Here is a 15,706-nt window from a genome sequence, read left to right on the forward strand (position 1 = left end):
ATACATTGTGTACAGGGTGAGATCAGAGAAACTGTAGATACATTGTGTACAGGGTGAGATCAGAAACCTGTAGGAACATTTCTGTACAGGTGAGACTAGTAACGTAGGATACATCTTGTGTACAGGGTGAGATTAGAAACCTTAGATACATGGAAGAGATCAGTAACCTGTAGATAATTACAGGGTGAGATCAGTAAAACCTGTAGATACATTGAGTAAGGGTGAGATAGAAACCTGTAGATACATTGTAAGGGTGAGATCAGAAACCTGTAGATACATGTACAGGGTGAGATTGAAACAGATAATTGTTAGGAGATAGAAAACGTAAAATTCGTAAGGGTGAGATCAGTAATGTAGATAATGGAAGGGGAGATGGAAACCGTAGATAATTGTGTAAGGTGAGATAGAAACCTGTAGATACATGTGTACAGGGTGAGACTGAGAAACCGTAGATATATTGCTGTACAGGGGTGAGATTAGGGAGAAAAAATTAAGAATAGTAACCTGTAGATACATTGTGTAAAGGGTGAGATCAGTAACCTGTAGATATACATTGTGTACAGGGGGAGATCAGTAACCTGTAGATAATTGACAGGAGATAGGAACTGTAGATACATTCGTACAGGGTGAGATCAGTAACCTGTAGATACATTCTGTACAGGGTGAGACTCGGTAAACTGTAGATAATTCGTACAGGGTGAGATAGTAACCAGATACATTGGTACAGGTGAGATTAGAAACCTTAGATAATTCGTAAGGGTGAATAGAAACCGTAGATACATTCTGGACAGGGTGAGATCAGAAACCCGGAGATACATTGTGTACAGGGTGAGATCAGAAACCTGTAGATAATTCTGTAAGGGTGAGATAGAACCTGTATATAATTCGTAAGGGTGAGACTCAGTAACGTAGATACATTGTGGACAGGAGAGATAGAAACCTAGATAATTCGTTGGGGAGATATGAAACCTGTAGATAATCGTAAGGGTGAGACTCAGTAACCTGTAGATACATTGTGTACAGGGTGAGATCGGAAACCTGCAGATACATTGGGTACAGGGTGATGCAGAAACCGTAGATACATTGTGTACAGGGTGAGATGAAACGTAGATATTGTAAGGGTGAGATAGTAACAGATAATGGTACAGGGTGAGATCAGAAACTTGTAGATACATTCTGTTAGTGAGATCTGAAACCTGTAGATACATTCTGTAAGGGTGAGATCAGTAACCTGTAGATACATTGTGTACAGGGTGAGATCAGAAACCTGTAGATACATTCTGTTCAGGGTGAGATCAGAAACCTGTAGATACATTCTGTACAGGGTGAGATCAGTAACCTGTAGATACATTGTGTACAGGGTGAGATCAGTAACCTGTAGATACATTGTGTACAGGGTGAGATCAGAAACCTGTAGATACATTCTGTACAGGGTGAGATCAGTAACCTGTAGATACATTGTGTACAGGGTGAGATCAGAAACCTGTAGATACATTCTGTTCAGGGTGAGATCAGAAACCTGTAGATACATTCTGTACAGGGTGAGATCAGTAACCTGTAGATACATTGTGTACAGGGTGAGATCAGTAACCTGTAGATACATTGTGTACAGGGTGAGATCAGAAACCTGTAGATACATTCTGTACAGGGTGAGATCAGTAACCTGTAGATACATTGTGTACAGGGTGAGATCAGAAACCTGTAGATACATTGTGTACTGGGTGAGATCAGAAACCTGTAGATACATTGTGTACAGGGTGAGATCAGAAACCTGTAGATACATTGTGTACAGGGTGAGATCAGAAACCTGTAGATACATTGTGTACAGGGTGAGATCAGAAACCTGTAGATACATTGTGTACAGGGTGAGATCAGAAACCTGTAGATACATTCTGTTCAGGGTGAGATCAGAAACCTGTAGATACATTCTGTACAGGGTGAGATCAGTAACCTGTAGATACATTGTGTACAGGGTGAGATCGGAAACCTGTAGATACATTGTGTACAGGGTGAGATCAGAAACCTGTAGATACATTGTGTACAGGGTGAGATCAGAAACCTGTAGATACATTGTGTACAGGGTGAGATCAGAAACCTGTAGATACATTCTGTTCAGGGTGAGATCAGAAACCTGTAGATACATTGTGTACAGGCTGAGATCAGAAACCTGTAGATACATTCCGTAGATACCCATAAGGCCACTCTAGAATCCACTGTAACACAACACATATTGCCTTTCAACACAATACACGCTGTTGAATAAAATTGAAAAGCAATGTTTCAGTCTGTCCTGATAAAACTCATGATCCTTCTTCTATGACCCATTTCCCATGATCCTCCAGTGAGTGCAGTGGCCCAGCAGATCCTGTGGAACTGTCTGATCGAAGATCCCGCCCTGGTGCTTAGGCACTTCCTGGAGAAGCTGACCGTTAGCAATCGACAGGTAGAGGAGCCTTCGTCCATCAAAATACTAATTTCAGTCTCATATGATAGGACCAATAGAATCCTGCCTTCAGATTGGATCACAGCTGGGCCCTCTTCAGTAGGGTACATGTTGTAAAACACTTTGCAACAGAAAACAAAAATCAATGTTGTTATGGACAAAATCTGTTGTTAGTAGACTACCTCCCTGTTTCAAAAAATTTCAAAAAAATTTCTCTATACTGAATACAAAAAATTACGGGTGGTTCTGACACAAAAATGTTTTATGAGACAGAACTCTAAAAGTTCCTTTTTCTTTTTTCATGTTTTTTTTTCATGCTTTTTACAGCAGGCAGGGGAAAAGTTGTACACAGACGTTTCGGTTTGTATCACCTTCTTCATGTATTGGTTTAAGGTTGTTTAAGGATGACCGTGATCGTACCTGCTTTTTCCCCCCATTGGAACACAACCCTCATGTTGTTAATGTGTTTTTCCGTTGAGTTTGAATTGACACGTTTCTATGTGTATCAGGATGAGCTGATGTACATGCTGAGGAAGCTGTTGATGAACATCGGTGACCTCCCGGCCCAGACCTCTCACATCCTCTTCAACTACCTGGTGAGACAAGACATCAGTCAATGTTTATCAGACAGTAGCAGTTTTGATCAATCTGATGACAAGATTAATGAAGATCTCTCTCTTCCCCCTCTACTTCTCTCTCTGTCTCTGTCTGTCTGTCTGTCTGTCTCTCTCTCTCTCTTTCTCTCTCTCTCTCTCTCTCTCTCTCTCTCTCTCTCTCTCTCTCTCTCTCTCTCTCTCTCTCTCTCTCTCTCTGTGTCTCTCTCTCTCTCTCTCTGTCTCTCTTTCTGTCTGTACCCCATTTGCCTGTTTGTCTGTCTGTCTGTCTGTCTCTCTCCCCCCCTCCGCCCTCCCTCACTCCCAGGTGGGGCTGATTATGTACTTTGTGCGTACCCCGTGTGAGTGGGGTATGGATGCCATCTCGGCCACTCTGACCTTCCTGTGGGAGGTGGTGGGATACGTGGAGGGGCTCTTCTTCAAGGACCTCAAACAGACCATGAAGAAGGAGCAGTGTGAGGTCAAGCTGCTGGTCACTGCATCCATGCCAGGTAAAGGTCACTGGATGCCCATGGGAGCCCTGTCATTTGACTGTGTCCCATAGTATAATGTTGACTGTTACATGTGGGTAATACAGTAAATCATGTATGTCCTTGTAGGAACCAAGACCCTTGTAGTACATGGGCAGAATGAGTGTGATATTCCTACCCAGTTGCCTGTACACGAGGACACTCAGTTTGAAGCCTTGCTCAAGGTAAGTTCTCATTATAGAGTTGATCTGCATTCTACAGATCATGACAGAATGAACCTTCTTAGGGATACACTGAAGCCATCCCCAATGCTTTGACCTCTTTCTCTTCACTGACAGGAGTGTCTGGAGTTCTTCCAACATTCCTGAGTCTCGGTCTGCGCACTACTTCCTCATGGACAAGCGCTGGAACCTCATTCACTATTCCAAGGTTGGACTTCCCATCCGTTTTCAAGCAGTGTTATGAACTGTGACATTATGTGTAGATGTCTAGAATGACCATGAGAGTGTCTTCTCCGTCAGTGACTACATAATGTGCTGTCTGTCTGTCTCTCCTTTAGACCTTTGTGAGGGATATCTATCCGTTCAGGAGGTCTGTGTCTCCCCAGCTCAACCTGGTCCACATGCTGCCAGAGAAAGGACAGGAACTCATTCAGAAACAGGTACAGCATGTGATTGTGTGTGTTAGTAGTGCGTTGTGTTTCAGGTTCAAAACTCACAGTTAAAGCCACACTTTGCAATGTGTGCACTACACCAAAGAGGACATACAGTATAAATGACTGAAAATATCACAACTGTGGCTTTAACAGTTTGAGAACTGTGACCAAGCAAGAGAACCTTCTGTTTGTCTGTCCATATCTTTACTGGTGCCTGTCTCAGCCTCTTGTGCATACTCAGTGTCTCCCCCTCATATCGCTCTCTCGCTCCCTCCCCTCTCTCCCTCTCTCCTCTCTCTCCCCTCTCTCCCTCTCTCCCTCTCCCCTCCCCTCTCTCCTCTCTCCCCTCTCTCCTCCTCTCCTCCCTCCCTCCCCCCTCCCTCTCTCCTCTCTCCCCCCTACCCTCTCTCCCTCTCCCTCCCCCCTCCCCTCTCTCCCTCTCCTCCTCCTCCCTCCCCCTCCCTCCCCTCCCTCCCTCCCCCTCCCCCCCTCTCTCCCTCCCTCCCCTCTCTCCCCAGGTGTTTTCCCGTAAACTGGAGGAGGTGGGCCGTGTTCTATTCCCTTATCTCCCCTAACCCAGAACATGCCAGCCATCCACAAACAGTCCCATGTGTCCATGCTCCAAGAGGACCTGCTCCGCCTGCCCTCCTTCCCCCGCACGGCCATTGACGGAGAGTTCTCTCTCTCTTCAGCGAGCCACAGGGTAAGACTGGAGTGGGACGCCTATCTTGAATGGTACCTGAATGAACAAACAAGACAATAAAGAGAGATTATAAGGTTTGGGGGCAATTCCATTTTAATTCCGGTCAATTCAGGAAGTACATCGAAATTCCAATTCCAATTCTCTTCAATGCTTTTCAATGACGACAACTTGGAATTGGAATTTGGTTTACTTTCTGAATTGACTGGAATTGAAATGGAATTGACCCCAACCCTGGAGATTAGTTGCATTTTAAAATGAAGATGTACTGCAGTAAAGTACTGTACTACATTGTGTATCTGTGGTGCATCTTCAAAGTAGACAACACAGATCACAAAACAAAAGTCTACAAACATTTGGAAAGCATAAACGCTAGATGTTTCAAAAAGTATTCAGTGCAAAGGGACTGAGTTAGCCACATATTGTGCCCTCCTCTCCCCAGGCAAGGAGCTCTTCGGCCTGGACACTCTCCACAAAGTCCTGTGGATCAAACTACTAGAAGAGATGTTTCTGGGCATGCCCAGTGAGTACCCGTGGGGGGGATGAGATCATGCTCTTCCTGAACGTGTTCAACGGCTCTGCTGCTACACCCCGAGGACAGCGCCTCCTCAGGCAATACACGGCTACTGCCATTAATACGGCCGTCCACTTCAACCACCTGTTCTCCCTGAGTGGATACCAGTGGCTCCTCCCCACAATGTTGCAGGTGGGTAGTACAGATCTAGGATCCGTTTACAGGTCCAGCAGGTTGATGTTCTCCATTAGAGGCTGAAAATGCTGAACTGATCTTAGAGCAGTTTCATGGTGCTACTTCATCCACCTGCTAAAATACATTTAGCCTCCCTAAATCCTAACCCCGACCATTAGTCACACTGTGCCCGTCGACCATTAACATCGAAAGGGTCCTTCATTTGAGTCAAATATTTGGTCTCTTGTTTTTGTGTTTGTTTATAAGTGAAAACCAATAAACAATCGATCATATGCACGTTTCTTCACGTATTCAGTTTTAGATTCGTTTCCTGGTAAAATAATTTCAAATAACTCATAATGAATGCCTGGGTTCTCAATGTGACTCATATTGGTGCTGAAAGGACAGAACTTTCAACTGTCAATGACAGTTCATTGGGGTCTATGTGTCACGCCTGCTCCCGCTCCCCCTCCCTGGCGCTCGTGGGCGCCAGGCTGCCCATCATTACGCACACCTGTCACCATCGTTACGCGCATCAGCGCTCATTGGACTGACCTGGACTCCTTCCCTTTGTTCATTACCTCCCCTATATCTGTCTGTTCCTCTGTTTGATCCCTGTGTCAGCATTGATGTTGTTTCGTTTCCCCTGTCCAGACGCGGTCCGTGTTTTGTTCCTGTCTGTTTTTTCCATTAAATATTCACTCCCTGTACTTGCTTCACATCTCCCAGCGTCTGTCCTCACACTATGTTTTCTTTCGCACGAGATCGATGAACAAAATGTATAAAGAGGTAATTGCTTATAAATATTCCTAGGCCTAGCCAAAATGGGTTTTAAGGGAACATTCACAGAGATATATTAACTAGGTTAATAATCTGTTTTCTTCGGTGGGAACCCATAGAGAACGTGCATGGGAAATGTTTAGTCCTGCATTAAACTATACCAGTTTATAATTGTATGATAGACTCAATCACAAGAAAAGATTGGAAATGAATGTTAGTGTTGCTGTTAACTGGTAGTTTAGCTGCTGAGAGAGACCCCCAGATCTGGTACATAATTTTTTACAAATTTGTTTGACGTGAAACCGTCACTTTCTTAGAGATTGATTGAAGACAGAATACAAGGATGTTAATAGGAATGGATGTTGACCTGGATGGTGTAATAGATTATTCCATTTGTTTCCACAGACGGGAGAAGACGAAAGAATGACAGAAATATCCTGATGCAGCAAAATTCAGAAGCTAGATAACTGCACAAAATGCACTAACTAATTGATAAAATAAAAAATATATCCATAGAGAGCGCCTGCATCCTAAATGTGATTGGGAATGGTTGCTGAAATGACAGCTCATGCTCAATGAGAAGTGGTCGAGCTTTTCTTTTCACCGGTCTGTCAATTACAAAATATAGATATTGAATATTGGAATGTACAGTTGATGTCAGAAGTGTTCATGTTAATGAAGCACTGTGAAGGGCATTTCTGCTCTTTCTCTGTCTGTCGCTCTGTGTGTGTGTGTGTGTGTATATACAGTTGAAGTCAGAAGTTTACATACACTTAGGTTGGAGTCATTAAAACTCGTTTTTCAACCACTCCACAAATGTCTTGTTAACAAACTATAGTTTTGGCAAGTCAGTTAGGACATCTACTTTGTGCATGACACAAGTAATTTTTCCAACAATTGTTTACAGACAGATTATTTCACTTATAATTCACTGTATCACAATTCCAGTGGGTCAGAAGTTTACACTAAGTTTACACTAAGTTGACTGTGCCTTTAAACAGCTTGGAAAATTCCAGAAAATGATGTCATGGCTTTAGAAGCTTCTGATAGGCTAATTGACATCATTTGAGTCAATTGGAGGTGTACCTGTGGATGTATTTCAAGGCCTACCTTCAAACTCAGTGCCTCTTTGCTTGACATCATGGGAAAATCAAAAGAAATCAGCCAAGACCTCAGAGGAAAAATTGTAGACCTCCACAAGTCTGGTACATCCTTGGGAGCAATTTCCAAACACCTGAAGGTACTGCGTTCATCTGTACAAACAATAGTACGCAAGTATAAACACCATGGGACCACGCAGCCGTCATACCGCTCAGGAAGGAGACGTGTTCTGTCTCCTGGAGATGAACGTATTTGGTGCGAAAAGTGCAAATCAATCCCAGAACAACAGCAAAGGACCTTGTGAAGATGCTGGAGGAAACAGGTACAAAAGTATATATCTCCACAGTAAAATTAGTCCTATATCGACATAACCTGAAAGGCCACTCAACAAGGAAGAAGCCACTGCTCCAAAACCGCCATAAAAAAGCCAAACTACGGTTTGCAACTGCACATGGGGACAAAGATCGTACTTTTTGGAGAAATGTCCTCTGGTCTGATGAAACAGAAATAGAACTGTTTGGCATTAAAGACCATCATTATGTTTGGAGGAAAAGGGGGGGGATTGCAAGGCAAAGAACACCATCCCATCCGTGACGCACAGGTGTTGCAGCATCATGCTGTGGGGGTGCTTTGCTGCAGGAGGGACTGGTGCACTTCACAAAATAGATGGCATCATGAGGAAGGAAAATTATGTGGATATATTGAAGCAACATCTCAAGACATCAGTCAGGAAGTTGAAGCTTGGTTGCAAATGGGTCTTCCAAATGAACAATGACCCCAAGCATACTTCCAAAGTTGTGGCTAAATGGCTTAAGGACAACAAAGTCAAGGTATTGGAGTGGCCATCACAAAGCCCTGACCTCAATCCTATAGAAAATGTGTGGGCAGAACTGAAAAAGTGTGTGCGAGCAAGGAGGCCTACAAACCTGACTCAGTTACACCAGCTCTGTCAGGAGGAACGGGCCAAATTTCACCCAACTTATTGTGGGAAGCTTGTGGAAGGCTACCCAAAACGTTTGACCCAAGTTAAATAATTTAAAGGCAATGCTACCAAATACTAATTGAGTATATGTAAACTTCTGACCCACTGGGAATGTGATGAAAGAAATAAAAGCTGAAATAAATTATTCTATCTACTATTATTCTGACATTTCACATTCTTAAAATAAAGTGGGGATCCTAACTGACCTAAAACAGGGAATTTTTACTAGGATTAAATGTCAGGAATTGTGAAAAACTGAGTTTAAATGTATTTGGCTAACTTGTATGTAAACTTCCGACTTCAACTGTATTTGGAAATACTTTTGGAAAGTATTGGCATGTAGGTTTAGTTGAAAATACTGAAATACACAGACGGGTGTATTTTCAAATACAAATATTGAAATACTTCATGCATTTGAACCCTGGTCTGTTTGGTCCTAGGAGTATTTGAAATGTATTTGGAAACAAGTACTTTAAAATAGTTTAAAATAGTATTTATAGAAAATTATTTGAATACTTCAAATAGAAGTAGTTGATTCGGCCACATTATTTGAAAATACTTAAATACAGTAAATAAGTATTTAAAATACAAATACTTAAACGCTCATGTATTTGAACCGGAGGACTGATGCCAAGATGCTGCTTCAACCCAGCTTTAGGAGGCCACAGAAAATGCAGCCCAAATCCCAAAATTCATTCTGAATTGTGCCTACACATGGTGTTACAATATGACAATGCCTTCTTACAAGTTCGTATGATTTCTCCCTGTAATGTGTTGTAGGCCTATGGTGACTATGAGAGTAACCCACTGTAATGTGTTGTAGGCCTATGGTGACTATAAGAGTAACCCACTGTAATGTGTTGTAGGCCTATGGTGACTATGAGAGTAACCCACTGTAATGTGTTGTAGGCCTATGGTGACTGAAAGTAACCCACTGTAATGAGTTGTAGGCCTATGGTGACTATGAGAGTAACCAACTGTAATGTGTTGTAGGCCTATGGTGACTATGAGAGTAACCCACTGTAATGTGTTGTAGGCCTATGGTGACTATGAGAGTAACCCACTGTAATGCGTTGTAGGCCTATGGTGACTATGAGAGTAACCCACTGTAATGTGTTGTAGGCCTATGGTGACTATGAGAGTAACCCACTGTAATGTGTTGTAGGCCTATGGTGACTGAAAGTAACCCACTGTAATGAGTTGTAGGCCTATGGTGACTATGAGAGTAACCAACTGTAATGTGTTGTAGGCCTATGGTGACTATGAGAGTAACCCACTGTAATGTGTTGTAGGCCTATGGTGACTATGAGAGTAACCCACTGTAATGTGTTGTAGGCCTATGGTGACTATGAGAGTAACCCACTGTAATGTGTTGTAGGCCTATGGTGACTATGAGAGTAACCCACTGTAATGCGTTGTAGGCCTATGGTGACTATGAGAGTAACCCACTGTAATGTGTTGTAGGCCTATGGTGACTATGAAAGTAACCCACTGTAATGTGTTACAGGCCTATGCTGACTATGAGAGTAACCCACTGCTGAGACAGGGGATAGAGTTCTGCTGCAGACAGTTCTACATCCTGCACCGTAAACCCTTCATCCTCCAGCTGTTTGCCAGCGTGGCCCCACTGCTGGAGTTCACAGTAAGTGTGTGTGCATCTCTCTGATTCAGAGGGCTTGGGTTAAATGCAGAAGACACATTTCGGTTGAATGCATTCAGTTGTGCAGCTGACTAGGTATCCCCTTTACATGATAAGCCTATCTGCATCTGCGTGTGTTGTCTGACCATGTGACTGTGTCTCCCTCCCAGACGTGCACCAGCACAGGCCTGTCTAAGGGGGTGTCTGCTCAGTGCCTGTTTGACCTGCTGGTCTCTCTGGAGGGAGAGACACGTGATACCCTGGATGCCCTGGAGCTGGTTAAGGCTGAGAAACCCCTACGATCCCTGGGTAAACACCACCACCTCAACCCCCCTGGGTCCCATCCCTCAGGGCTATTAGATCATTAGAGGTTGTGTCCGAAATGGCACTCTATTCAATATCCTGTATGCCATTTATCAGACGCTTCTATCCAAAGTGACTTACAGTCATGCATGCATACATTGTACGTACAGATGGCCCCGGGAATCGAACCCACCATCCTGGCACTGCAAGCACCATGCTCTACTAACTGAGCTACAGAGGATCACACTCCCTATACTGTGCTACTTGTGACCAGCCCAAATAGTTTTGCTGGCGTGGCCCATTGTTTTTTGTTATGACAGCGTGAGCTGATCAGGAGAAAATAAAAACTTAGGGACCTAGTTATAGACTCTAACTAAGGCCTGGAGTTTCTCCTTGTCAGGTTTCTCTAGTTATAGACTCTTACTAAGGCCTGGAGTTTCTCCTTGTCAGGTTTCTCTAGTTATATACTCTTACTAAGGCCTGGAGTTTCTCCTTGTCAGGTTTCTCTAGTTATAGACTCTTACTAAGGCCTGGAGTTTCTCCTTGTCAGGTTTCTTCTAGTTATAGACTCTTACTAAGGCCTGGAGTTTCACCTTGTCAGGTTTCTCCTAGTTAATAGACTCTTACTAATGCCTGGAGTTTCTCCTTGTCAGGTTTCTCTAGTTATAGACTCAGGCCTGGAGTTTCTCCTTGTCAGGTTTCTCTAGTTATAGACTCTTACTAAGGCCTGGAGTTTCTCCCTGTCAGGTTTCTTCTAGTTATAGACTCTTACTAAGGCCTGGAGTTTCACCTTGTCAGGTTTCTCCTAGTTAATAGACTCTTACTAAGGCCTGGAGTTTCTCCTTGTCAGGTTTCTCTAGGTATAGACTCAGACCTGGAGTTTCTCCTTGTCAGGTTTCTTCTAGTTATAGACTCAGGCCTGGAGTTTCTCCTTGTCAGATTTCTCTTAGTTATAGACTCAGGCCTGGAGTTTCACCTTGTCAGGATTCTCCTAGTTATAGACTCTTACTAAGGCCTGGAGTTTCTCCTTGTCAGGTTTCTCTTAGTTATAGACTCTTGCCTGGAGTTTCACCTTGTCAGGATTCTCCTAGTTATAGACTCTTACTAAGGCCTGGAGTTTCTCCTTGTCAGGTTTCTCCTAGTTATAGACTCTTACTAAGGCCTGGAGTTTCTCCTTGTCAGGTTTCTTCTAGTTATAGACTCTTACTAAGGCCTGGAGTTTCTCCTTGTCAGGTTTCTCCTAGTTATAGACTCTTACTAAGGCCTGGAGTTTCTCCTTGTCAGGTTTCTCTAGTTATAGACTCTTACTAAGGCCTGGAGTTTCTCCTTGTCAGGTTTCTCTAGTTATAGACACTTACTAAGGCCTGGAGTTTCTCCTTGTCAGGTTTCTCCTAGTTATAGACTCTTACTAAGGCCTGGAGTTTCTCCTAGTTATAGTCAACAATAGAACTTGACTGATAATGGTAATGTTCTTCCTACAGCATATCTTAAGGCCTGAAAGTGCTTCAGCATGAATTCAATTGGTTCTATCTGTTTCAGACTTCTGCTATGGTAGTGAGGACCTGGCCTTCTCCATCAGTGAGTCCATCAAGCTGTGTGTGACGGTAGTGGCCTACGCCCCAGAGTCTTTCAGGAGGTGTGGCTTCACTTCACATCACTCACCACCAGCCCAATATAGCAACATTGTACAGTAGGCTTAGTATATGTTAACACCCTCTCCTATCTTCTCCTGTGTGTGTTTTCATGCCTGCGTGTGTGTGTGTGTATGTGTTTATCGTTGTGTGTGCACTGTATCAGTCTACAGATGCTGATGGTGCTGGAGGCCCTGGTGCCGTGTTTTCTCCAGAAGCTGAAGAGCAACACCATGACCATGGAGTCAGCCTCGGCAGCGCGGGACGAGATCGCCGCCATCGCCGCCCTGGCCACCTCCCTGCAAGCCCTGCTCTACAGCTCAGAGACCCTCACACGGTCAGACACACACACGCACACACACATACATACATACACACACACACACACACACACACACACACACACACATACAAGCACAAGCTATGCATCTGATAAGCAGATATGGCCCATCATGTGTTCCAGCCCTAATTGAAAGTGACATTTGTCATTTTTCTCCTCCATCTCCCCTCCCCTCCATCTCTCCTCCCCTCCATCTCCCCTCCCCTCCATCTCTCCTCCCCTCCATCTCTCCTCCCCTCCATCTCTCCTCCCCTCCATCTCTCCTCCCCTCTATCTCCCCTCCCCTCCATCTCCCCTCCCCTCCATCTCTCCTCCCTCCATCTCCTCTCCTCCATCTCCTCCCTCCATCTCCCTTCCCTCCATCTCCTCTCCTCCATCTCTCCTCCCCTCCATCTCTCCTCCCCTCCATCTCCCCTCCCCTCCATCTCCCCTTCCCTCCATCTCTCCTCCCCTCCCACCCCTCTCAGGCCTATGACTGCCCCCCAGTTGAGTCGCTGTGACCAGGGACACAAAGGGGCAACGACTGCCAACCACGCCATGTCTGGAGGACCCAACACCAGGTGTGGAGTAGCCTACTGTAGGCATGGTCCATTAGGGTGCCATTTTGGACACAGTCCGGCAGGTGTAAAGTCCATGACTTATTTCACCTTCATTTAAGTCTCTTAAAGACACTGTACCATGTGGTAGTTGTTATGAACATATTGTTGTTTTATTACTTTTCCTAATTTTCTTAATAACTGAAATACATAAATGTAGTGTTGTTGATGTTCCTGGATGCTGTTTTGCTGTAGTGATATCAATTCACTCAAAGACAATAGAAGATGTCCCATCTGTTTATACCACAATTGGTATAAATGATCATGTTTCATGGATGCTTGTTTGTGTCGTGTACTCGTGTTGCTTGGTGTCAATGTCAGTCGCCTTGTGTCCGGCATCAGGGACAACCTTCACCTGCTGGAGGAGGGCCAGGGGATGCCCCGCGAGGAGCTGGACGAGCGCATCGCCCGCGAGGAGTTCCGCCGGCCCAGGGAGTCCCTCCTGAACATCTGCACAGAGTTCTACAAGCACTGCGGCCCGCGCCTCAAGATCCTGCAGAACGTGGCCGGGGAACCCCGTGTCACCGCCTTGGAGCTGCTGGACATCAAGTCCCACATGAGGTGACTGGTTGGATTTAGTGCATAGTGTTTTAACCAGGTGGAAACTATCCTAATTTAATGCCCATTGTGAAGCACCCACCTGGGTGACAGTGGCCACGTGTGAGATACACTTTAACCATGTATGACATCGCTATTCACTGTGACATGGTATTGACTCATACAGGGACCTGATTTGACATGATTTGCAGAAACTTCTATAATTGTGCGTGTGTGATTGTGTGTGTACAATATGTATGCCTTTATGTGTGGGAGTGAGTGCTGTGTGTGTGTGTAATTCCCTGACCCTGCGTGCGGTTGTGCATGTGTATATGATTGCGTGTGTGTTTTTGTGTATGATCGTGTGTGTGTGTGTGTGTGTGTGTGTGTGTGCGTGTGGTTATGTGTTTTCCCCCAGATTGGCAGAGATCGCCCACTCCCTCCTCAAGCTGGCCCCCTACGACAGCCTGACCATGGAGAGCCGAGGCCTACGCCGCTACGTCACCGAGATGCTGCCCATCACCGATTGGTCGTCCGAGGCCGTGCGGCCCGCCCCTCATCCTCATCCTGGAAGCGGCTCGACCGCATGTTCAACAAGATCCACAAGATGCCTACGCTCAGGTGCGCTCGCCACAGGCTCTGTGCTCCAGGTCTGTTGCCGCGCTGCGCGCCCTTTAACCCTTGCTCCTTCACAACCGTACCATACTGTGGTGTTACAGTGGAGTGAAGTACCGTACTGTGGCGTTACAGTGGAGTGAAGTACCGTACTGTGGCGTTACAGTGGAGTGAAGTACCAAACCGTACTGTGGCGTTACAGTGGAGTGAAGTACCAAACCGTACTGTGGCGTTACAGTGGAGTGAAGTACCATACCGTACTGTGGCGTTACAGTGGAGTGAAGTACCGTACTGTGGCGTTACAGTGGAGTGAAGTACCGTACTGTGGCGTTACAGTGGAGTGAAGTACCGTACTGTGGCGTTACAGTGGAGTGAAGTACCACAGCTGAAGTCAACTCTGTTCCTAGCCCAGCTTGCTGAACTAGCCAGAGTAGTGCACTGCTGCTTCCGTGGGTGTAAGTGTCATCGCTGCTGGCTGCTCACAGTTTGATTGTGTGTGTGTTGTATCTTTGTAAAGTCCTATGACTGCTGAGTTTGGCTCTGCTTATGTGTGTGTCTGTGAGCTCTGTGATGTCATCTTTCATTATGAACTGCTTTCGGCTCACATAGAGAGTCATCAGAACCTGGACCTGGTTATTGATACCTCTGCTGACTAGTGATGGGATTGTCTATTTAATAGCCTTTCCAAACCAAACGTTTTCAAAATGTGAAATTATAGTGTGGTATTTTGTTAAGTGTGTGCTGGGTTTGTGGTGGATGTGTGTATCAGTGGAGGCTGGTAGGAGGATCTATAGGAGGACGGGCACATTGTAATGGCTGGAATGGAATAACTGGAACGGTATCAAACATATGGAAAGCACATGTTTGACTCTGTTCTCCTATAGCTCCTCCCACCAGCCTCCTCTGTTGTGTATGTCTATGAGCGTGATTAGTAAGTTAATGTGTGTGTGTGTGTGTGTGTGTGAGCGAGCCTGTGTGTACGTGTGTGTTTATACTGATTGTGTGTGTGTACCTGTGTGTACCCTACAGGAGACAGGTGGAGTGGGAGGCGGCCAGTAGTCTGATTGAAGGTATCTGTCTGACTCTCCAGCGTCAGCCAATCATCTCCTTCCTCCCTCACCTCCGCTCCCTCATCAACGTCTGTGTCAACCTGGTGAGGAGTGGTCACACACACACACACACACACCTCAAATACACACTGTGCTGTGACTTAACTATGATGTTGCTTGTTTGCGTGTGTGTGTGTGTTTCTCTCTGTGTGTGTGTGTGTGTGTGTGTGTTTCTCTCTGTGTGTGTGTGTGTATTTCTCTCTCTCTGTGTGTGTGTGTGTGTATTTCTGTGTGTGTGTGTGTGTGTGTGTGAATTTCTCTGTGTGTGTATTTCTCTCTCTCTCTGTGTGTGTGTGTTTCTCTGTGTGTGTGTGTGTGTGTATTTCTCTGTGTGTGTGTGTGTGTGTGTATTTCTCTGTGTGTGTGTGTGTTTCACTGTGTGTGTGTATTTCTGTGTGTGTGTGTGTGTGTGTGTGTATTTCTCTGTGTTTTTGTGTGTGTGTGTTGTTTGTGTGTGTGTGTGTGTGTGTGTGTATTTCTCTGTGTGTGTGTGTGTGTGTATT

The 15,706-nt window shown here is 45.0% G+C and overlaps 1 pseudogene; it reads left to right on the plus strand.

The window, feature by feature from the left end:
- The first annotated feature begins 2,342 nt into the window (after nt 1–2,342).
- The window catches only part of LOC123486937, a 30,013-nt pseudogene continuing 16,649 nt past the window's right edge, over nt 2,343–15,706 (plus strand).

The sequence above is a fragment of the Coregonus clupeaformis genome, unplaced genomic scaffold (genome assembly GCF_020615455.1).
Source record: "Coregonus clupeaformis isolate EN_2021a unplaced genomic scaffold, ASM2061545v1 scaf1357, whole genome shotgun sequence".
NCBI classification, from domain to species: Eukaryota; Metazoa; Chordata; class Actinopteri; order Salmoniformes; family Salmonidae; genus Coregonus; species Coregonus clupeaformis.